This window comes from Choloepus didactylus, chromosome 9 (assembly GCF_015220235.1).
Source record: "Choloepus didactylus isolate mChoDid1 chromosome 9, mChoDid1.pri, whole genome shotgun sequence".
Lineage (NCBI taxonomy): Eukaryota > Metazoa > Chordata > Mammalia > Pilosa > Megalonychidae > Choloepus > Choloepus didactylus.
The window spans coordinates 54,401,732-54,427,599 of record NC_051315.1 but is presented as its reverse complement, the minus strand read 5'-3'; the positions used below and the strand labels follow the sequence as shown (position 1 = coordinate 54,427,599).

The following is a 25,868-nucleotide window of genomic DNA, read 5'->3' as shown; positions in this document are numbered from 1 at the left end:
CTTGATCCTATATTTGAAGGCAGGAAGGACATCTTTTATATCACCTGTCCATTTGTAGACCAAATGGTCTACAAGGACAGGTTATCTAAATTTTGCCAAGTTCATTTAGCAACCCACTGCCTTGTGGTGATTAAGGCACAGGTGACAAGGTTTTCTTCTCAACAGTGGGAGGGATTTGCTTTTTTCTTTCTTTCCAAGGATTTCCTTCCATTCTATTAAGATTTTTAAAGTGTGGGCCATAAGAAGAGATCAAGAAAGCATTTGGAATAGATCAAATCCCCAGCTTTCAACTTTTCATGAAATTCCAAACACTTTTCTCTTATCTACAAAAAATATGTACCTAAATATTGAAGTGTTTTTCTCCTTTCTAAGAATGAGTCAGAATTTATTTTCACAATTTCACCTATATCTCTAAAAATGCATGCCCTTCATTTAAATAAGAAAAAAAAAAAACAATGAAGAGCTGGTAAACATAATCCACTGAGTATTTAAAATTTGGACTATATTATATAGCATTATTCTTACTGTATCAACAGCTAAACTAAATCTCAGGTATGAATATAGGAAAAATGTTTTCTCTGACATAATTTTTATTAAAATTTCAGTGTTTTTGATATCTTTATTTTAGCCCTTTGTTATAAGTGTTATATACAGTTGCTGTAATAATTTAAATATTATAGGAATATAGGCTTAGAATGCAAGAGACATACCATAATCCTACCTCATCAAGGACAGCTACAGTTACCAGTTTGATATACGTTACCAATGTACTATTATATTTTTTTAATAATACAAAACTATTATTCACAGAAAAATGGGAATATTTTACCACTTTCTATTTTCACTTCATATTATTTTTATTTCTTTCCATGTCAATGTATATTAGGACTAATTCATAATTTTATTAAACATATATAATATTCCATTATATGAATTTACGATAATTTATTAAATCGACAATTTGTTGATGGTATTGGAGGGTTTCAATTCTTCACTCTTATAATCAATGCATTTATAAACACTCTTTATGCACTCATATGAGGGTTTTTTGGGGTAAATTCACAGGGATGGAAGAGTCAAAGATTTAATGTTTTAATAAATATTGCCAAATTACCCTCCAATTACCCTACCCACTTTTCAACGTTTTTAAAATCATGCAATAACACCTTTCTGCAACAAGGGTCACAAACTCAGGTCAGACAGATAACAAAATTGATGAAGTAGCACAGAGTAAAAAAATGAAAATTAGTGGAAATTCAGCAAATTTAATTAAAAAAAATAAAAGCACTATCACTCCAAACAAAACATATCTTCAGTTCTCAGTCTGCCAGTTTTCAGCGCTTGCTTTAACGTAGCATACCTACTTCTGATTTTTTAATTCTAAAGCACAGAACTCCTTTTACCATAAAAACAACATATCCTCTGATGTGGTAATTAATTGTACACACATATCTTATTTTAATTTTATTTTCTCTCTTTAAATTCTTTTAGAAATTTACAGTTATGTGAAAAATTATTTACTAGACATAGGATTGGTATATATGTTACATGTGATATTGATATGTTGAAAACATGAAAAAATATTGCCTTATATTTTGCTCATTTATATACACAACTTTCCAATTCTTCTCAGCTTTGTTTAAAGCCTTCATGTTTAAATATAAGATTATTCTAATACTTATATTATTCACACGTCAATAATAGAGGAACAGCAATGGAAATACACTACTTATTCTTAATACAAGCAACATTCTGCTAAGATTTATTTTTAACCTAGTAAAACATCCTTAAGGAGAAAAAAAAACACATTATTTTAGCTTGACAAAAAAACAAGGAAGAGGAAAATTCCAGTTTCCCTTTGATAAAAGAAGTTATCTCGTGTTCTGTGAGAAAAGGTGAAAGCCATGGAGAAAATTGGTTCTGCTCTGATATTTCTACAGTTCTATTGCATCAATAAACCTCTGGAAGTTTGGATATGAAGTACATAATGTGAACATGAGGCAACTTGGCCTCTTAGCACTTTCCTTTTGTCTGAAAATCTGGTTGTTTCTTAAGGTAAGAAAACATGAGCATAAGAAAGCTTCTTGCCATATTTTGTTACTAATTTATATTTCCATCCCAACAATACAGAAATAGTCAGTGCAACAGATATGTAATGAAAAGTCTTTGCTAATTTGATAGACATGAAATTATATCATTTTATTTCTATTTCTTTGATTACTGTTAAGGATGAACAGTTTTTAATAGACTTGTTAGTTATTTTTATTTCCTTTAGTGAATTGTCCTTTCATTTCCTTTGGTCCATTCTTCTATTGGTCTTGATGATGTTCTTATTAATCTGAATGTCTTTAAATAATGATAGTCACCCTTCACCATCACCTTTGAAATAAATAGGTTTTACTAAGTAGTTGGGTGTTCATCTTTTAATGTAGTTTATGATTTTCTATCCCTTCAACTTCTATAAAAATTAACATTTTTATAATAAAAAGATGTGCTTTCAAAAAATTGCAGTCTACAGAAAAGCACCCATAAGGCAATAAATTTAATCTATATCCAACCACACTGATATAATCATTTTCATTATATATATAAAAATATATATTTACATACATATTTTTCACATACGTACATGTTTATATATGTATATATATAAACCTTTTCTTCCATGCATCTACATCATTTAAGAGCACAAATATTACCATACTGTGAATGCTGTTTTTTAATCTGCTTTCTCACTTATTGATATATTTCAGATAGGTCCCCAATCATAAATTATGCTGCAGGAACATCTTTTTTTAAGCACTGCAGCATATAACTTTGCATGGATATTCAATAACTTATTTAATCTCTGCCCCTTTTTGGACAGGTAGATGTTTCCTTTTTATTATATTAAATATTGTTTCAATAAACATTTTTCTGTTTATCACTTTGTGTTCATAAATGATTAATTCTTTAAGATATACTTTTTTGAATACAGAATCTCTATGTCAAGGAGTTTATGCACTCCTAAGGTTATTTTGTTCAGAATGATATATTGCCTCAGAAAATTTGAACAAATTTACATGCTCAATGCTATAGTATGTTACAATTTATTTCTCCACACTGTCACCAACATTAAATAGTATAATAATAACAACCACCACCACCTCCGTTTGGGTGTTTTCAATGTATCAGACTCTATATCTAACTTTATAGATGAAGTACTGGAAGCTTAGGATAAGCATTTTGTCCGAATCCTCCCAGATAAGAGGAATATGGGATGTTTTCAAAGTTATGGTTGGCTTTAAAATGATTCTTTTCATCATTAAGCTATATTGCTTCCCAAAGTGTCTGTTTGTATTGACCAATACATATCAGATGTCTTTGATAAGTAATGTAGAAACTTTTTTTTAACGTATGGTGATCACAAGGACTTTTTTGAAAAGCTTCCACGTGGCCTTGCCCATTATTCTAATGGGGTGCACATACTTTTCTTAATGATCTCTAATGACTTCCAATGTTTTATCATATTGGCCATTTGTATATTATATACGCAATGAACAGATTTTCAAGGATTTTATTTTTTAATTGTATTCAGAGCATTTCAAAATATACATAAACAACCCTTTCAATCAAAATCCCACCAGGAGTTTTTGTAGATATAGAGAAGCTGATTCTAAAATTTATATGGGAAGGCAAAGGAATCAGAATACCAAAGCAATTTTGAAAAAAAAAAAGAACAAAGTTAGAGGATTCACACTACTGATTTCAAGACTTGCTGTAGAGCTACAGTAATCAAGACAATGTGGCAATGTGTATAGATATATACATCAATAGGACAGAATAGAGAAGCCAGAAATAGACCTTCACATATATGAATAATTGATTTTTTTGACAACGATGTAAAGGCAATTTAACGGACTAAGGAAATTTTTTCAACAAGTCGTGCTAGAACAATAGAATGTCTGCACACAAAATACTGAACCTCAATCTCTTACCATATACAAAAATGATCTCAAAATGGATCATACATCTACAGGTAAAATGCAAAACTTAGAACCCTTAGAATACTTAGAGGAAACACTTGATTGAAAATCTTTGTGACTTTGGGTTATGCAAAGAGTTCTTAGATACAAAACCAAAAGCATGACCTATAAAAGAAAAAAATTGATAAATGTCTTCATTCAAGTTAAAAACTCTTACTCTGTGAAAAACAATGTCAAGAAAATGAAGACAAGCCATAAATAGGGAGAAATATTTGTAAAGTGCATATGTTCCAAGGCATTTTTATCTAGAATATAAACAAAGAACTCTCAAAATTCAACAACAGGAAACAAATGAATTTGAAGACGGGCAAAATATTTGAACAAACACTTCACAAAATAAAATATACATATGGCAAATAAGCATATGAAAAGACGTTCAATATTATTATTCATTAGGTATGTGCAAATTAAAACAACTGCAATTTGAATGACTATAATAAAATAAATAAATAAAAATTGTTAATACCAAATGTTTATGACAGTGTCGAACAATGCTCATACATTGCTGATGGAAATGCAAAACGGTATAGCCATTTTGAAAAACAGTTTGTCAGCAGACATAAGAGAGAAGGCGAGGAGGCGGGGCAAGATGGCAGACTGGTGAGCTGTAAGTTTTAGTTACTCCTCCAGGAAAGTAGGTAAAAAGCCAGGAACTGCGTGGACTGGACACCACAGAGCAATCTGTCTTTGGGCATACTTCATACAACACTCATGAAAACGTGGAACTGCTGAGATCAGCGAAATCTGTAAGTTTTTGCGGCCAGGGGACCCGCGCCCCTCCCTGCCAGGCTCAGTCCCGGGGGAGGAGGGGCTGTCAGCTCCGGGAAGGAGAAGGGAGAACTGCAGTGGCTGCTCTTATTGAAAACTCATTCTACTGATTCAAACTCCAACCATAGATAGACTGAGACCAGACACCACAGACTCTGAGAGCAGCCAGCCCAGCAGAGAGGAGACAGGCATAGAAAAAAAACAACACGAAAAACTCCAAAATAAAAGCAGAGGATTTTTGGAGTTCTGGTGAACACAGAAAGGGGAAAGGCGGAGCTCAGGCCTTGAGGCGCATATGCAAATCCCGAAGCAAAGCTGATCTCTCTGCCCTGTGCACCTTTCCTTAATGGCCCTGGTTGCTTTGTCTATTAGCATTTCAATAACCCATTAGATCTCTGAGGAGGGCCGTTTTTTTTTTTTTTTTTTTTTAAATCCTTTTTGCTTTTTCTAAAACAATTACTCTAAGAAGCTCAATACAGAAAGCTTCAAAGAATTGCAATTTGGGCACATCAAGTCAAGAGCAGAACTAAGAGAGCTCTGAGACAAAAGGCAATAATCCAGTGGCTGAGAAAATTCACTAAACAACACAACTTCCCAAGAAAAGGGGGGTGTCCGCTCACAGCCACCATCCTGGTGGACAGGAAACACTCCTGCCCATTGCCAGCCCCATAGCCCAGAGCTGCCCCAGACAACCCAGTGTGACGGAAGTGCTCCAAATAACAGGCACACACCACAAAACTGGGCGTGGACATTAGCCTTCCCTGCAACCTCAGCTGATTGTCCCAGAGCTGGGAAGGTGGAGCAGTGTGAATTAACAAAGCCCCATTCAGCCATCATTTGAGCAGACTGGGAGCCTCCCTACACAGCCCAGCAGCCCAGAACTGCCCTGGGGGGACGGCACTCACCTGTGACATAGCACAGTCATCCCTCAACAGAGGACCTGGGGTGCACAGCCTGGAAGAGGGGCCCACTTGCAAGTCTCAGGAGCCATACGCCAATACCAAAGACTTGTGGGTCAGTGGCAGAGACAAACTGTGGCAGGACTGAACTGAAGGATTAGACTATTGCAGCAGCTTTAAAACTCTAGGATCATCAGGGAGATTTGATTGTTAGGGCCACCCTCCCTCCCCGACTGCCCAGAAACACGCCCCACATACAGGGCAGGCAACACCAACTACACACGCAAGCTTGGTACACCAATTGGGCCCCACAAGACTCACTCCCCCACTCACCAAAAAGGCTAAGCAGGGGAGATCTGGCTTGTGGAGAACAGGTGGCTCGTGGACGCCACCTGCTGGTTAGTTAGAGAAAGTGTACTCCACGAAGCTGTAGATCTGATAAATTAGAGATAAGGACTTCAATAGGTCTACAAACCCTAAAAGAACCCTATCAAGTCCAGCAAATGCCACGAGGCCAAAAACAACAGAAAATTATAAAGCATATGAAAAAACCAGACGATATGGATAACCCAAGCCCAAGCACCCAAATCAAAAGACCAGAAGAGACACAGCACCTAGAGCAGCTACTCAAAGAACTAAAGATGAACAATGAGACCATAGTACGGGATATGAAGGAAATCAAGAAGACCCTAGAAGAGCATAAAGAAGACATTGCAAGACTAAATAAAAAAATGGATGATCTTATGGAAATTAAAGAAACTGTTGACCAAATTAAAAAGACTCTGGACACTCATAGTACAAGACTAGAGGAAGTTGAACAACGAATCAGTGACCTGGAAGATGACAGAATGGAAAATGAAAGCATAAAAGAAAGAATGGGGAAAAAAATTGAAAAAAATCGAAATGGACCTCAGGGATATGATAGATAACATGAAACGTCCGAATATAAGACTCATTGGTGTCCCAGAAGGGGAAGAAAAGGGTAAAGGTCTAGGAAGAGTATTCAAAGAAATTGTTGGGGAAAACTTCCCAAATCTTCTAAACAACATAAATACACAAATCATAAATGCTCAGCGAACTCCAAATAGAATAAATCCAAATAAACCCACTCCGAGACATATACTGATCACACTGTCAAACACAGAAGAGAAGGAGCAAGTTCTGAAAGCAGCAAGAGAAAAGCAATTCACCACATACAAAGGAAACAGCATAAGACTAAGTAGTGACTACTCAGCAGCCACCATGGAGGCGAGAAGGCAGTGGCATGATATATTTAAAATTCTGAGTGAGAAAAATTTCCAGCCAAGAATAATATATCCAGCAAAGCTCTCCTTCAAATTTGAGGGAGAGCTTAAATTTTTCACAGACAAAGAAATGCTGAGAGAATTTGCTAACAAGAGACCTGCCCTACTGGAGATACTAAAGGGAGCCCTACAGACAGAGAAACAAAGACAGGACAGAGAGACTTGGAGAAAGGTTCAGTACTAAAGAGATTCGGTATGGGTACAATAAAGGATATTAATAGAGAGAGGGAAAAATATGGCAAACATAATCCAAAGGATAAGATGGCCGATTCAAGAAATGCCTTCACGGTTTTAACGTTGAATGTAAATGGATTAAACTCCCCAATTAAAAGATATAGATTCGCAGAATGGATCAAAAAAAATGAACCATCAATATGTTGCATACAAGAGACTCATCTTAGACACAGGGACACAAAGAAACTGAAAGTGAAAGGATGGAAAAAAATATTTCATGCAAGCTACAACCAAAAGAAAGCAGGTGTAGCAATATTAATCTCAGATAAAATAGACTTCAAATGCAGGGATGTTTTGAGAGACAAAGAAGGCCACTACATACTAATAAAAGGGGCAATTCAGCAAGAAGAAATAACAATCGTAAATGTCTATGCACCCAATCAAGGTGCCACAAAATACATGAGAGAAACACTGGCAAAACTAAAGGAAGCAATTGATGTTTCCACAATAATTGTGGGAGACTTCAACACATCACTCTCTCCTATAGATAGATCAACCAGACAGAAGACCAATAAGGAAATTGAAAACCTAAACAATCTGATAAATGAATTAGATTTAACAGACATCTACAGGACATTACATCCCAAATCACCAGGATACACATACTTTTCTAGTGCTCACGGAACTTTCTCCAGAATAGATCATATGCTGGGACATAAAACAAGCCTCAATAAATTTAAAAAGATTGAAATTATTCAAAGCACATTCTCTGACCACAATGGAATACAATTAGAAGTCAATAACCATCAGAGACTTAGAAAATTCACAAATACCTGGAGGTTAAACAACACACTCCTAAACAATCAGTGGGTTAAAGAAGAAATAGCAAGAGAAATTGCTAAATATATAGAGACGAATGAAAATGAGAACACAACATACCAAAACCTATGGGATGCAGCAAAAGCAGTGCTAAGGGGGAAATTTATAGCACTAAACGCATATATTAAAAAGGAAGAAAGAGCCAAAATCAAAGAACTAATGGATCAACTGAAGAAGCTAGAAAATGAACAGCAAACCAATCCTAAACCAAGTAGAAGAAAAGAAATAACAAGGATTAAAGCAGAAATAAATGACAGAGAGAACAAAAAAACAATAGAGAGGATAAATATCACCAAAAGTTGGTTCTTTGAGAAGATCAACAAGATTGACAAGCCCCTAGCTAGACTGACAAAATCAAAAAGAGAGAAGACCCATATAAACAAAATAATGAATGAAAAAGGTGACATAACTGCAGATCCTGAAGAAATTAAAAAAATTATAAGAGGATACTATGAACAACTGTATGGCAACAAACTGGATAATGTAGAAGAAATGGACAATTTCCTGGAAATATATGAACAACCTAGACTGACCAGAGAAGAAATAGAAGACCTCAACCAACCCATCACAAGCAAAGAGATCCAATCAGTCATCAAAATTCTTCCCACAAATAAATGCCCAGGGCCAGATGGCTTCACAGGGGAATTCTACCAAACTTTCCAGAAAGAACTGACACCAATCTTACTCAAACTCTTTCAAAACATTGAAAAAAATGGAACACTACCTAACTCATTTTATGAAGCTAACATCAATCTAATACCAAAACCAGGCAAAGATGCTACAAAAAAGGAAAACTACCGGCCAATCTCCCTAATGAATATAGATGCAAAAATCCTCAACAAAATACTTGCAAATCGAATCCAAAGACACATTAAAAAAATCATACACCATGACCAAGTGGGGTTCATTCCAGGCATGCAAGGATGGTTCAACATAAGAAAAACAATCAATGTATTACAACACATTAAAAACTCGAAAGGGAAAAATCAATTGATCATCTCAATAGATGCTGAAAAAGCATTTGACAAAATCCAACATCCCTTTTTGATAAAAACACTTCAAAAGGTAGGAATTGAAGGAAACTTCCTCAACATGATAAAGAGCATATATGAAAAACCCACAGCCAGCATAGTACTCAATGGTGAGAGACTGAAAGCCTTCCCTCTAAGATCAGGAACAAGACAAGGATGCCCGCTGTCACCACTGTTATTCAACATTGTGCTGGAAGTGCTAGCCAGGGCAATCCGGCAAGACAAAGAAATAAAAGGCATCCAAATTGGAAAAGAAGAAGTAAAACTGTCATTGTTTGCAGATGATATGATCTTATATCTAGAAAACCCTGAGAAATCAACGATACACCTACTAGAGCTAATAAACAAATTTAGCAAAGTAGCGGGATACAAGATTAATGCACATAAGTCAGTAATGTTTCTATATGCTAGAAATGAAGAAACTGAAGAGACACTCAAGAAAAAGATACCATTTTCAATAGCAACTAAAAAAATCAAGTACCTAGGAATAAACTTAACCAAAGATGTAAAGACCTATACAAAGAAAACTACATAACTCTACTAAAAGAAATAGAAGGGGACCTTAAAAGATGGAAAAATATTCCATGTTCATGGATAGGAAGGCTAAATGTCATTAAGATGTCAATTCTACCCAAACTCATCTACAGATTCAATGCAATCCCAATCAAAATTCCAACAACCTACTTTGCAGACTTGGAAAAGCTAGTTATCAAATTTATTTGGAAAGGGAAGATGCCTCGAATTGCTAAAGACACTCTAAAAAAGAAAAACGAAGTGGGAGGACTTACACTCCCTGACTTTGAAGCTTATTATAAAGCCACAGTTGCCAAAACAGCATGGTACTGGCACAAAGATAGACATATAGATCAATGGAATCGAATTGAGAATTCAGAGATAGACCCTCAGATCTATGGCCGACTGATCTTTGATAAGGCCCCCAAAGTCACCGAACTGAGCCATAATGGTCTTTTCAACAAATGGGGCTGGGAGAGTTGGATATCCATATCCAAAAGAATGAAAGAGGACCCCTACCTCACCCCCTACACAAAAATTAACTCAAAATGGACCAAAGATCTCAATATAAAAGAAAGTACCATTAAACTCCTAGAAGATAATGTAGGAAAACATCTTCAAGACCTTGTATTAGGAGGCCACTTCCTAGACTTTACACCCAAAGCACAAGCAACAAAAGAGAAAATAGATAAATGGGAACTCCTCAAGCTTAGAAGTTTCTGCACCTCAAAGGAATTTCTCAAAAAGGTAAAGAGGCAGCCAACTCAATGGGAAAAAATTTTTGGAAACCATGTATCTGACAAAAGACTGATATCTTGCATATACAAAGAAATCCTACAACTCAATGACAATAGTACAGTCGGCCCAATTATAAAATGGGCAAAAGATATGAAAAGACAGTTCTCTGAAGAGGAAATACAAATGGCCAAGAAACACATGAAAAAATGTTCAGCTTCACTAGCTATTAGAGAGATGCAAATTAAGACCACAATGAGATACCATCTAACACCGGTTAGAATGGCTGCCATTAAACAAACAGGAAACTACAAATGCTGGAGGGGATGTGGAGAAATTGGAACTCTTATTCATTGTTGGTGGGACTGTATAATGGTTCAGCCACTCTGGAAGTCAGTCTGGCAGTTCCTTAGAAAACTAGATATAGAGCTACCATTCGATCCAGCGATTGCACTTCTCGGTATATACCCGGAAGATCGGAAAGCAGTGACACGAACAGATATCTGCACGCCAATGTTCATAGCAGCATTATTCACAATTGCCAAGAGATGGAAACAACCCAAATGTCCTTCAACAGATGAGTGGATAAATAAAATGTGGTATATACACACGATGGAATACTACGCGGCAGTAAGAAGGAACGATCTCGTGAAACATATGACAACATGGATGAACCTTGAAGACATAATGCTGAGCGAAATAAGCCAGGCACAAAAAGAGAAATATTATATGCTACCACTAATGTGAACTTTGAAAAATGTAAAACAAATGGTTTATAATGTAGAATGTAGGGGAACTAGCAGTAGAGAGCAATTAAGGAAGGGGGAAGAATAATCCAAGAAGAACAGATAAGCTATTTAACGTTCTGGGGATGCCCAGAAATGACTATGGTCTGTTAATTTCTGATGGTTGTAGTAGGAACAAGTTCACTGAAATGTTGCTATATTATGTAACTTTCTTGGGGTAAAGTAGGAACATGTTGGAAGTTAAGCAGTTATCTTAGGTTAGTTGTCTTTTTCTTACTCCCTTGTTATGGTCTCTTTGAAATGTTCTTTTATTGTGTGTTTGTTTTCTTTTTAACTTTTTTTTCATACAGTTGATTTAAAAAAGAAGGGAAAGTTTAAAAAAAAAAAAAAAGAAAAAAGACAAACAAGGAAAAAAAAAAAAAAAAAAGATGTAGTGCCCCCTTGAGGAGCCTGTGGAGAATGCAGGGGTACTCGCCTACCCCACCTCCATGGTTGCTAACATGACCACAGACATAGGGGACTGGTGGTTTGATGGGTTGAGCCCTCTACCATAAGTTTTACCCTTGGGAAGATGGTTGCTGCAAAGGAGAGGCTAGGCCTCCCTGTATTTGTGCCTAAGAGTCTCCTCCTGAATGCCTCTTTGTTGCTCAGATGTGGCCCTCTCTCTCTGGCTAAGCCAACTTGAAAGGTGAAATCACTGCCCTCCCCCCTACGTGGGATCAGACACCCAGGGAAGTGAATCTCCCTGGCAACGTGGAATATGACTCCCGGGGAGGAATGTAGACCCGGCATCGTGGGACGGAGAACATCTTCTTGACCAAAAGGGGGATGTGAAAGGAAATGAAATAAGCTTCAGTGGCAGAGAGATTCCAAAACGAGCCGAGAGATCACTCTGGTGGGCACTCTTACGCACACTTTAGACAACCTTTTTTAGGTTCTAAAGAATTGGGGTAGCTGGTGGTGGATACCTGAAACTATTAAACTACAACCCAGAACCCATGAATCTCGAAGACAGTTGTATAAAAATGTAGCTTATGAGGGGTGACAGTGGGATTGGGAATGCCATAAGGACCAAACTCCACTTTGTCTAGTTTATGGATGGATGTGTAGAAAAGTAGGGGAAGGAAACAAACAGACAAAGGTACCCAGTGTTCTTTTTTACTTTAATTGCTCTTTTTCACTCTAATTATTATTCTTGTTATTTTTGTGTGTGTGCTAATGAAGGTGTCAGGGATTGATTTAGGTGATGAATGTACAACTATGTAATGGTACTGTAAACAATCGAAAGTACAATTTGTTTTGTATGACTGCGTGGTATGTGAATATATCTCAATAAAATGATGATTAAAAAAAAAAAAAAAAAAGAAAAACAGTTTGTCAGTGTCTTAGAAAGTTAAACATTTACTTAGTACATGACCCAAAATCCCACTAGAGTATTTTTACCCATGATAAATGAAAACTTTGGTTATCACAAAAATTTCTATGTGGATGTTTATACCAGATTTATTCAAAACACCGAAAACTATAAACAATCTAAATGTCCTTCCATGAGTGAATGAATAAGCAAATTGTAGTACATATTTACAATGGAATACTACTCAGCAATAATAAGGAACAAACTATTGATATTCACAACAGTATGAATGAATCTAAAATGCCCACACTAAGTGAAAGAAACCAAATGATAAAAATTACTTTCTGTACATTTCCATTTGTATGACATTCTGGAAAAGGTAAAACTATAGGGACCTAGAGCAGATCAATTGCCAGGGATTAGGGTAGAGAGGGGTTGACTACAAAGGGGAAGCTTGAAGGAATTTTGGCAGGTGATGGAACTCTTCTGTATCCTGATTGTGGTGACGGTTACATGACTCTCTGCAACTGTCAAAATTCAAGGAATTATACATTAAAAAGAGTAAATTTTACTGTGTATAAATTTAAAAATGAATAAATGACTTTTCCTTCTTCTTAGCTTTCCTATATTGCTTAAATCCCAAGCAAAGTAACATAAATACCTGTAAGCTGTATTTAAAATAATATTTAAAAATTTTATCTATCTAAAATTTGCTTTAATATGGTGTGACCACATTAAATATTGGACCTTATTTTTTCCCAAGGTAAAGAATTGTTCTCATACCATCTACTCAATAAACCATAGTTGCCCCATATTTGAAATGCCTTCCTTATCAGACATTAATTAATTCTTTGTACTTGGGTTTGTTAATAAACTTTCCTTGGGGGCTTCCCCAATGATTTATGATTATTTCTTTGTTGTCCTTTATAATACAGATATATATATATATATATATATATATATATATATATATATATATAGTGTACTTCTGGACTTTATATTTGATTTCATTGGTCTGACGATTTAGGTTCGTGTATGTCCTTGTTTAGGATTTTCAGGAATTGATATCCAATAGACATGTAATCCTGTAGCTTAACCAGAGAAGGCGGTGGAGTCATCAACATATAGGAGTGGTTTTATTTGATCAGAAGAGCACGCAAATAGAAGAGCAACTGGCTGAGGATGGCTCTCCAGGGTGCACCATCATTTGAGAAGGGGTAAAATACCGGAGACCTCTGTTGTTTGACCTCCACACTGTTTACTGTTTTAAATTAGCTGAATTCATGCATGTATAATACCCTTAGCTATGTACCGGTGCTTGCATTTATGATCCATGACTTTCTAGAAGGACGAAGAAAGAAGAGCCCATGAAATACACCTTTATAAAAGGGTCCACAAGGTTTGAGACAAACCTGGAGGGAGGGGTGTCACAACAGCCCAGGGAGTGAAAGACAAAAAGTAGACAGCAGTGTCAAATACCCCTGACAGAGCCAAGCAAGATAAGGGCTGCAGGTCATCTGTGCCTTTAGAGAGAGCATGCTCTATTAAAAGAGATTAGAAATCAGATTGCACTGTGCTGAGAAGTGTCTGAAATCTTAGAACTCAGAGATAATAAATGTAGACTGATGCTATGGAGAGTTTGAATGAGTCAGGGAGGAGAGAAATTGGATAGTAGCTTGTGGGTGAAACCTAGTGAAGAGATGTCTGTTTGCTTTTGTTTGTTGGTTTACCTTTTTGGGTAGGAGTGTGAAAGACATGTATAGGTTAAGGAAAAGGGCGAGCAAAGAAGGAAAAGTTGAAGATAAAGGACAAAAAGTAGATAATTGATGGCAAAGGCTTCAGCATCAGAGTTAGGGCATAAAATCGAACACAGGCTTTGCCTTGAACTGCAGAAAAGACTCCTGATTCTATAAGACTGGAGCAAAGAAGGTAAGACTGTTTATATATGTAGTTCAGTTTGGTGCTGGAAGGAATTGTGAAGATGCACAAGTATTTCCCCACAACAACCTCAATTTTGTCAAAATAGCAGGTGCACTGAGGGTAGGGTGATAAACTTTTGAAATAGTGGCTGACCAAGAGTCAGCACAAAAGGATTGGTGAATGCCATTGAGGGACTAATCAGATTAGAAAACCATAAATCTGCAGAGTGGTATAATTTGCTCCAGTAGCACTCCTGGGCTCAAGTATTAGTAAAAAGAAGATTCACTATAGCTCAGATGCAACGTTGCATTTACTGTGTAAAGCAAGGCCAGCTGTAGAGATGTGGGGGTTAAGATACTGGTATACAAGCTAAATTTCAGGGAAGACTTGGAAAACATGCAATGATCAAAGGCATGAGTTTTCATTCAAAGGTCTCATTGAATTCTAAGAAAATGAAATGAGAGGAGAAATGTTTATCACATTCATAACTTAACATCCCTCCTGACTTAATCTTATGCTTTTACCTTATTTTTATTTTTCCCTAATTTTCTCACTTACACTCATCCTTTTATTTTGGAGGACACATTTTAGATATAAAGCCAGGCATAAGCAAATAATAGGAAACTAAAAACATGCAGAGGATCAAAAGGATGTGACATTCACTTTAACAAACAAGGCTGGAATTTAAAGTGTCCCAGTTGAGCCATTTTAATTGAGGATGAGATACTGTTCTTGCAATGGTTTTGTGACAACAAAAGCCACAACAACTGGTGCTAACCACAACTGGACTCTTGGGAAAATTAAATCCAGGTATATCTGAGGAAAATAAATGTTTTAGATTAGTAAAATTTTTTAACCAGTCTGTTAAAAAATATTCTTCAAGCAAGCCAGCAGAGATGCAAAGTGATGTCCTTAAGGGTTTTATGGTTGATGTGGAATGGAAATTTATTAAGGTTGTGGGGGTTAGGGTTTGATCAACCTGGGGTGATTTTGCCAGAAAGTGCATTTAGCAATGTCTGAAGACATTGTTGTTTGTCACAACTTGGGGGTTGGGTCAGTACTGGCATCCAGTGCCAGGGATGCTGCTAAACATCCTACAATGCACAGCACAGCCCCCCACAACAAAGAATTATCTGGCTCAAAATGTATAATGTTGAGGTTGAGAAACCCTGGGTGAGATGAATCCTTTTTAAGAATTATGGAAGAATGAGAATGGTGGGAAATCATCTGGTGAACTATAGAAGACAGAGGTGGAGACGTAGCAGTCACCCAGACAGTGGGCATGCCAGGTGATGTGAGATTCAAAGCAATCTCTGTATGTGCATGGGAGGTGGTTTGTGACAGGATGGAGGATTCATCATTCGGACATGTTCATGGGGAACTGGCTTTGTGGTATATAATTTGCAAATGATTTCCTGGGTTAAGCAAATTTGTAAAGCAAATGTAGGGAGTCTGAAAAGCAAGAGGAAGTAAGGGAAAGCACACGCAATGTTCTACTTGCTTTTTAAAGTTATGTTTCAATTAACCTTAAATACACGAGTTTCTATTCCTTTTCAGTGAAGTGTCCAGCTGAGTGCAGCAAAGGTCATTCCTGGTTTGGAAGGAATCTCTCTCTGACACTGTGACATCACTTGAGAAGTCCTTGTTTTCCCTATAACCTTCACTAGCCCTCTGCACATCTTCTTACTTTCCCTTTCCTTTTGGTTTTTCCAAAACACAAAATACAGGTTGCCTCTTTGCGGTTAATTTCATAGTGCTGGCTGTCTCTTCTCTTCACAACACAACATTAAGTAAATATCTCTGCTTTGGTTTGATGAGGTCAAAGTCTCTGAGTATAATGATCTTACTGGATAGTTACTTCCTTTAAATGATTTACTGCTTACAATATCTGCCTTTTGGAACACAGAAAAGGAGTTGCAATATTTAATAGGTTTTGCATCTCATAACTTACATTTCATTTTGTTTATTTGGATAGCTAAATATTCCCTTCATATTGACACTATCAATGAAGAAAAATTGATTTAAATACTTTTTCGATTAACCAATTGGTTAAATCTCTCAACTCTATCCATTAAAGTCATGACTGAATGACTTTTAAGAGAATATCAGTTCATGCAGAGGATTCATCTATAGTTTAGATGGTTCGCAGAAAATGGGCATGAATGTGGGCTGTAAACACTTCTACACTTCCGTGCTGCGCACCTAAAATTACATAGGAAAATTCCAGCCAAACTGCTATCAAAATGAACCTCAGACCCAATATGTTGATAATCACACACAGATTGATTTATTTTCATTTCCAACTCTTCATATGTCTTCCAATACAGGAAATGCACATAGACATGCATCCTTCTTTAAAATTTAACTATATGAATATAGTGGTATTTAAATAATTTCCTTCTATCTTCAACTCCAATACTCAGTGCTATCCTAAAATGAGAATAAAACTGATGATAAAATGACAAAAAGAAAATTATATAGATCCTTTTTTAGTACCTTGTTTCATCTACATGTATTTGTATAGAGACCCTTAACTACTTTAGGTCTGATAACATTTTACTCAATTAAAAAAAAAAGATTGATTGTCCACCATACAGAGATGAAGAGTTATAGTCTTTAGTGGAAGAATGGGTTAATCCAAGTTCAATTGTATATGTCTCCATTGCAAATATTATGACAAAATCTTTTCATGTACATGTAGCAGACTATCATTTTTAAAATCATTTTTTCTTTCTGATGAACTTTAGAAATATATTAGTTGTTTTACATTCGTTAACAACATTTAGCTTAAAAATGATGATCAGGAAACTTAACAGCAGCTGTTACGTTTCTTTATACTTGTTTTTTAGTTGACACACTCCAGGCAAGAGTAATTGGGACTTCTATCTCTTTTGTGGAAATTGTGCAGTACTAAGTCATGCAGTACTTAGGACCTGTTTAAAAATTTCATCCCTCCTGACACTTTATGATCTCCCTTTTTGTTTTCTTTACTCCATAGCACTCATCACCATCTAACATAGCATACAATTTACTCTGTTTATCTTTTTATTGCCTTATCTATTTCCACCCACTAGAATGAAAGTTCCACTAAGGCAAGGAAATTATTATATTTTATTCCTTGCTGTTTTATCTGTGTATGTACTAGGAACTTGATAAATAAATGAATGATTATGGTTAGATAAAAATAATGTAATCACTTGCCTAATTGCAAAGGGGAGTCTTCACTGACTTTAACAAAAAAGTTTACCATTTTTAATCACCTGACTTGCTTCAACTTAAGAAATTACCTTTAATTTTTATTTTTCCAGGAAAAGCAGCTTGCCATGCAATTCCATTTCAAGCAGAGTCTAGACTCCCACTCCACTGCAAATCTCTTTACTCATCCACCTACTATTCGCATATGGATCCTTCAGGGGCTTATACTTTTCAATCCTTTTCAAACCTACATGCCTTTCTAGGTCTATGGGGAAATGATTTAATTCCCTGGTGAGCTTAATAAAGTAGTTGAATGTACTGGAATCAAAAAAACCAAGTAGGCAATGCTCATCTTTGGTTCTTTTCATGGGTGCTGCACAATAATTTTCTACAAAATTAAATTTGCATTTGTGGGAAAGGAGAGACTTTTCTTCTTTAGAATCTCATATTTGTCCTTACTTATGTTGTACTTGAAGAGCTATTTTAATCAAAGATTGGTTGGGTGTGAGTTTAATGGTGCAATGTTCCCATTGGCATAAACCCTCAGTATCCCATGTGAACAAAAGCCATAATGTGAAAATATGAATACCCCCAAATAATTCCCATTTGGCTTTAGAATTCATTACACGCTCTTTTAACATCTAGCTTGTTTTTTAAATTTATGTGTTGCTTGCCTTAATAATTAAAATAATTTCTGATAGAAATGTTGATTGGGAAATTTTTGAGAACTGGGACCATATCTTATTCCTTTTGAAACAACAAAAGCACTTAGCCCAGTGCCTTGCAAATAGTAAGTCCTTAAAAAAGTTCAAAGGAATAAATCCTTGGATGATTGAGATAAAGGAGACATTAAGAAAAGCCTAGCCAAGACAAAATAAAAGATCATCAACACTTTTTTATTTAAAATTATGGAAATTTGATAGTAGGTCCCACAATATAAAGAAGTCAGAAACCATCTACTTTCTCAAGTTCTCCCATTAAACCATTTTAACTTACATTAAAATTTTCACTTCTAAATGAATATTTTGTATCAGTTTATTATTATAATAATAGGTAGGTTTATTTTGCATTTTGTTTCTAGTCTCATGAATCCAAACAAATTAGAAAATATCCCCAAATATCTTCTTTATCACTGATATTGTCATTTTATTGAGGCCACATTTTCTAACTAAAGCTACTCTATTTTGCACTTATGGCAAGTCAAATAATAGAATTAAAGGGATTTTAAAAGGATTAGCAATCCTTCTAAACCACATGTGTATATATGTGTGTATGCTATAGCTAACGATTCAAAATAAATGGAAAATTCACGAAATAAGTATACATTTCTTAATAAATCAGAAAAAATTATGGAGATGCCTAATATTTATTCATGATAATAATTCTGCTTTTTTAAAAATGGAAGCAAATTTTAAAAACCATTGGCTTCTATTAAAACAATATTTTAACCATCTCTAATTGAACTAAATATTACATTTCTGGTATGAATAAATTTTTTAAAATCATGAGAATATTTTGTTAAAAATAAATATTTTAAATAAGAAATTTTCCTGTTTATCCAAGTACACATTAGCAATACAACTTGGAAGAGGTATATAGGTATATGTCAGAACTGTAAAATTATGAAAATAATGATTTATAAACTGCTAACCTTCAAATCTCACGAACACCAGTGTCTTCCTGAAGACCTTATGCCTCAGAAAACATGTTTTCAGTCTGTTGATATCTCCTTAGCTTTTTCTAAAAAAAGAAAATATATTTTATTATGTTACATTAGGTTATATTTTCAAAAAGTAAAGCTTACTACATATTCCAAATATAATGATTACATAGGGGAAAATCATTGAGGATCTTGGGATATAAAAAGGTATTAAATATAGAATTGAATAATTATATAGTATATATATTTAGTTCAGAAAATACCTCTTTGTGCCAGTTTGCAACTGTTATGTACCCCAGGAAAGGCCATGTTCTTTTAATCCAGTCTTATGGAGGAAGACTTATTGTGGGTGGAACCTTTTGATTAAGTTGTTCCCATGGTGATATGACCCACCCAACTGTGGGTGGGAACTTTATGATTAGATTATTTCCATGGAGATGTGACCTAACTCATTCAGGGTGGGTCGTGATTAGTTTACTGGAGTCCTTTAAGAGAGCTCAAAGAGAGAAGGAGCTCAGAGAAACTGAGAGAGACATTTTGAAAAGCAGCTAAGATATGTAATCCAGAGTTTGCCCCTGGGAGAAGCTAAGAGCTGACACAGACCCAGACACGTGGAGATGCAGACTGAAAGACGTTTGGAGATGCTAAGCTAAGAAATGAAGCCTAGAGTTTGCCCCAGAGAAGTCAAGAGAGGACCCCAGATGCTTAGAGATAAACGCCCTGGAAGAACAAGCAAGGATGCACAGGAGCTGAGAGAGAAAAACTAAGACAGAAGCCCAGAGACATTTTGGAGAAAGCCATTTTGAAACGCAACCCAGGAGCATAGGACCAGCAGACACCTGTCACATGACTTCCCAGCTGACAGAGGTGTTCCGGATGCCATCAGCCTTTCTTCAGTGAAGGTATGCTCTTGTTGATGGCTTAGTTTAGACACTTTTGTGGCCTTAGAACTGTAAATTTGTAACATAATAAATCCCATTTATAAAAGTCAATCCATTTCTGGTATTTTGAATAACAGCAGCTGTAACAAACCAGGACACTTTCCTAGAAGAGTATAGTAAATTTCTAATAATTCATGCACACTGTCATACATTTATTTACTCATCATTCAGTCAACAAATATTACTATGGACAAGATATTAAACATATGTCCATTTTATTAGCACTACACTAGATAGAAAAAGCTTTTAAATCTTTAGGTGATTCATTTCTTCAAGACATACAAAGATCCAAGAAAACCAACCAAAATGAGAGAGTTGATGAAAAGCACGATAAGTAATTATTAATTTGAATTGCTTAAAGGAAACTAAGTCTAAAATTACTTAAAATATTTTTATATTAGGTTTTAAGATAGACTGATTTAGACTTTAAGAGAATGAGTTAAATAAAACATTCTTAAAATAAAGATTTTAAGCATGCTTTAACAAAAATCTTGTGTTTTAAAATTACAAGTGCCACAAATTCAAAATAACTAGTGCAATAATATAAAGAGATAATGAAATCCTGCCATAAAAGCACACACTTTCTTTAGCTGGACTAAAATGCATGCAATAATTTTTTCTAAAATGTTAGCAATCTTTTCATTCTAATGGGTTGAGATAAATCATTAATTATGTCCATACAACAATGTAAAAACTTTTCCTGATTAATGAGGTAGAGAAACTTGTGGAATGTTTCATTTACTGTGTTTCCACAGAAATCAGAAATGAATGGTCATTGATCATATCAATGACAGCACTTAGTGTAGAAATATTACAAATAAGTTATATGAATGAAGAAATAACCTGAGCAAGTAATTTATGCTGATGTCATTTGAGTAACTTAAAACATCTTTAAAATCTTTAAGAAAAAATTATCTTAGGAAGATACTAAGACTGGGGATCACTTTCTCCTTTTAAACTTCATATATATTTACATGCATATGTTGAGATATAGATTTAGAATAAATTAGAATATTTTGTGGTACTATATCAGCATAGTAGAATTAAAGAGCTAACAGAGTTTAATGAGTCCAGTTTGATTGAGAGGATTCCCAATTTGACAGAAGAACTTCATGGAGCTTGGAAACATTGATTCAAACAATTTTAAGTATAATTTTTAATATTTTAAAACTCTATTGAGAACATTGCACACTCAAATGAGGACATACTATACTGAAGACTACTGAGGCAGTAATTTGCAGCACCCATTGCACTCATTTTGAGAAGAACATTTCAGAATATAACTTTTCCTGTCTTCTATTTTAATCTATCTTGAAATTGTAAGCCAGCAATTAAAAAACAAGCCAGCATGCTAGCAGGTCTCCTTTTGTTTGTAATTTATCCATATAATACAGACCTTAAAAAGTAATTTGCAACTAAAACAAAATAAATTAGGTGCTGAGTTGAATGTCTATAAATATCATTCATATTCTCCATTCAAATTTTCTGGTTGATGAAAATGAATTCTATATTATTTAATGTCATCTCTACTTACTGAGGTATCATTTAAGATTTTATCTTAAAAATAAAATAAAAAGTTTTTGCTGCTACAAAAAAGTGGGGAAACTGCAATCTAGTTCAGTCCCCCTATTTTACAAATAAGAAAACTGACTAGCTTTTATTTGTGCCTTGCATCTAAATCTAAAGGAAGAGATTAAGTATTATTGACTACAACCATTAAAATTGAAAAAAACATAATCTTATTTTACAACCAAATAAAAGACTTTTTTAGGCATTCAAGGTATTCTTGCAAAACCATTGAGAATCTAATGATCAAAATTTATACACCCGTAACTAAAACAGGCTGAGGAACCCTTGGAGATGGAAAAAAGGGACTCAAACGCTGACTTGTTTCAAGGTCAAGATAGGAAAGTATATCTGAGGGACAAGATCAACATTAACTGAGGTCAGCGGATCCTTTGGGAGGGAGTCCACCACAAGGAAGACGGAGTCGAGAGCAGCAACTCAGATTCAGCGGCAAGGCCAACTATTGGGTATCGTCCAATTCTGGGCATACTGCACAAGTAGCTGATGTTAGAAACCATTCTCTCAACTCAGCCTCTTGGTTCTGTGGGTGTGACTTAGGGACACTGGCATTGGGAGACTGCTTGAGAAAGCATATGTGCACACATGTGAGAGAATATTAAAGAGTTGTGCTGCTAAGATCTATAATATTCACTCTGAGGCCCAGGCAAATTTGTAGAGGAATGAATCATGTAGAGGAATGAATCATGTAGAGGAATGAATAATGTACCTCATGAAGATCTAGGGGCTGCTGTTCTCCCTTTACAAATTCTCTGAGCCCATCAGTAGCAGGCTACATGAGATCAGTAGGAACTGCCATTTTTCCTGGAATCCCACCTTTATGAGGTCATCGAGACCTGGGTTGGTAGCCCCAGCATGACCTGTTATACTGCTACATGAGTTGACTCCTGTTCCTACAGTTGCCCTGAGCAGATATAAGTGGCACCTGGGACTGATGTGTAGATAAATATAACCATTCCAGGTACGATGAAACATTTGAGGAGGGTGAAATTTGTAGAAGACTGGACCTCTTTCCTTAAGCAGGTGGGGCCTGGGAACATTTATAATAATGTAAATGTAACCTCATTTGTCCTCACAAGCCAAAGGAGCTACGGGGATAAGAAAGTTGTAGTATTTGAAATGGTTAGAAGGGTAAGAATTTTTTGTCTTCCTGAAAGCCAACGTTCAAAAGGCTACAGCTGAAATTCCAACAATATTATATTTATCACAGCATTGGTTTCTATATTTATTGTGCTCATCAAAGCATCCAGTTTCAGATGTCTGATTACACGAATCCACTGAAAAATAAAATTCACGTACACCTATATTATTATTTATAAGAGTGTCATATGCACCTAACACCTATGGTAACATCTGGTCTTTTCTAATATCTGAGGTTCAATTGAAAAAGTTCCTGAAAACCAGTTTTTCACTTATGGGAATTCCTGCAATATTGCAAGGCTGGGCGGAAAGAAGACTGACTCTTCTTGTTTCAGTCTTCTTGGCTTCCTGCTTGCCTGTGGGCATTACTGTGAATCATCCTACAAATGCCAGCAGCCATCTGGAGTGGCAAGGATCAAGGCACCCTCCCACATTTGTCAACATTTTCTCTCTAGGCACCTTAAGTAGGTCAGTGACACACATAACTCTCAAAGGCATGCTTCAGTCAATAACCAAGCTGGCCTTCACTGAGATCACTGAAAGTCATATCTCAGTGGTATCCATGATTGAGCTATAAGATCAACTTGTGTTATTTTTATGGATGATTCAAGGATTAGCTACAAGGACTTGCAACTTTTTTGAAGCACATTCATTTTGCTCCTACCTTTTAAAAAAATCAGATCTTTCTTGCAAATGCTGGGTTTTGCGAATAAGCCTGTTCCCTCCCAAACCATGGAAATTTAGGCCTCAAATGCAGACCACTTCTGCATGTATGGAACCTGCCTCATATCACAGTTAAAATACATCAAAAGGAAATATCTATGAATATAAGTGGAGAAATGTGAGTTTGCTGTTCGGTGTTTCTAAGGTAATAATATAAGACATAAAAGTTCAGTGCAATAGTTTAGTTGCATTTGCAATTGCATCTTGAAATACAGCATTGCATAATTAATGTGCCTGCCAATAGCAAAAGCATTATTCACTCTGAAGAACAGATCCCTGACAGAGGCAAAAGGCATAGGACAAAGGAATCTAAGCAAGAGAGACCATCTGCCATGTCGAGTTTGGCTCTGTCTTTTTAAGTAAGGAAAACCACTAAAAACCACATTGATTCTATACGAAACTATTTTTAAAATAAATACCACTCCAATTTTGTAACTTTGCACACATGCTGAAGAGCAATTATCAAAAATATATGCAGCATTTAATTCACTCTTTACTAAACAGCAAACTTTCCATTTTTTTCCAAACATGAGTTGAAATATAAGAAAGCATATCACATGGCAAAAAGAGTTTCTAAAGTGATGATAGCACCTAGTCACACTATTTCAGTAACATGTATAAAGGTTATCATAACAAATCAGCCCTAGTTAGGCTATTTACATATCAGATGATCACCACTGGATTCCTCTATTTGATCACCTGTGCTCAAAAGTGTGCAATAGTTCTTTAAAATCATTCAGGTAATTCTCTCTTTAAAGAAACTAGAAGAGACATAACTATAATTACTGGGAACTTGCAAGGATTATAGGAGAATTTAGGTACAAATTTGAAAATCCAAGGAAACAGATGATTTCCCCCCCAAAAAATGAAATTAGCAAAACTGACCCAAAAAAGAAGTAGAAAATTTGACTAGACAAAATACCATAGAAGGGATGATTGAAAAGATGTTTCAAGTTCTGCTCTTGCAATGGGCTATAGGATCAGAGGATGAAGGATAGCTACACATTTTCACTCACCCAACTCATGTTCACATTTCCCCACTTATCCATTTAAATCCATTATTCATTATGGTAGACTATCCATTGTCTATACATTCACCTACAAGGTCTTTCTCTCTTCTTCAAACTAGTGTGAACAAAACAAACAAACAAACAAACAAACACCACCACAAACAAAAATAACATATGGTTAAATCCAGGTGTCTTCCTACTATGAACTTGCCCTTAGTAGCCAAACAGCTGATTGTAATTAGAGAATAATGTAGTATATTGCATTACTGTCATAACTTTTAATTTGTGGCCACAAACTTCAAGTTTGTCCCCAGTAATGCCAGACAATCTTAACACATATCCCTTGTTAATTCAAGCATCAACTCTATGATACCACTATTTAGGAACTTTGTCCTTTTTTTTTTTTCTTTTTTTTGACCTTCTAACATTACTTACCATATCCATTCTCTGCTTATGAACTCATTTCTAAGAAAATTGACACAACCAAGTTGCCTCCCTTTTTTACTACTACCATATCCTCTATACACTGAATATCTGTAGCCATATACCCTACCTTCAATCCTGTTATAATGGAAAAACTGTTCTTTTTCTTACTCATGGTCAACCTCTTCTATTAAACACTGGATTCCATTTCCTCTCTCCAACTTGAGGTCTTTACTCTTTCAATTATCTTCTCTCTATTCCACATCATCATTTTCCCCAAATTTTACTGAATTATTCTCACCTGTATGCAGATATGTTGTAATGTTTCCCATATTAAGAAAAATAACTCCCTTTTTTACAGTTCTCCATCAACTCTCACTCTATTTCTCAGCTTCATTTTATAGCAAACCTTTTCAAAGGGGGGATTCTCCATTCCATGGTTGCTGTTCCCTACTGAATCCTTAAAAATTAGGTTTCATTCCCACACCTCCACTGAAATAGCATATATCATGTTCACCAGTGAACTTGGATATTGCCAGGTTCAATGGTAATTTTGTCTTTATTTTCCTCAATCTTTCAAAGGTTTGACTCAGATAATCATACTCCCTTTTTAGAAATATTTATTTACTTGAATTCCAGGACTCTACACACTCCTGGTTTGTCTCCTACATCTCTGGCTGCTCCTTCTCAGACCCTTTGCCTGATTTCTTTCAATCTTCCTCTTAATTCTGGAGCGGATTCAGTTCTGAGATTTCTCTTTCTGATCCTGTTCTAGGAAATCACATCCAGCTCCATGTCTTTAAATATCACCATTTAATGATGACTCCAAAATTTAAATCTGTGG

At 35.5% G+C, this 25,868-nt stretch overlaps 1 protein-coding gene across 1 annotated transcript in view; it reads right to left on the bottom strand.

The window, feature by feature from the left end:
- Window positions 1–25,868, bottom strand: part of CSRNP3 (cysteine and serine rich nuclear protein 3) — a 245,313-nt gene that overhangs the window by 161,655 nt on the left and 57,790 nt on the right. Inside the window, exon 3 of the mRNA XM_037850037.1 lies at window positions 19,195–19,283. The gene's annotated coding sequence lies outside the window, so the exon portion shown is untranslated. The remainder of the gene's footprint in view (window positions 1–19,194; window positions 19,284–25,868) is intronic.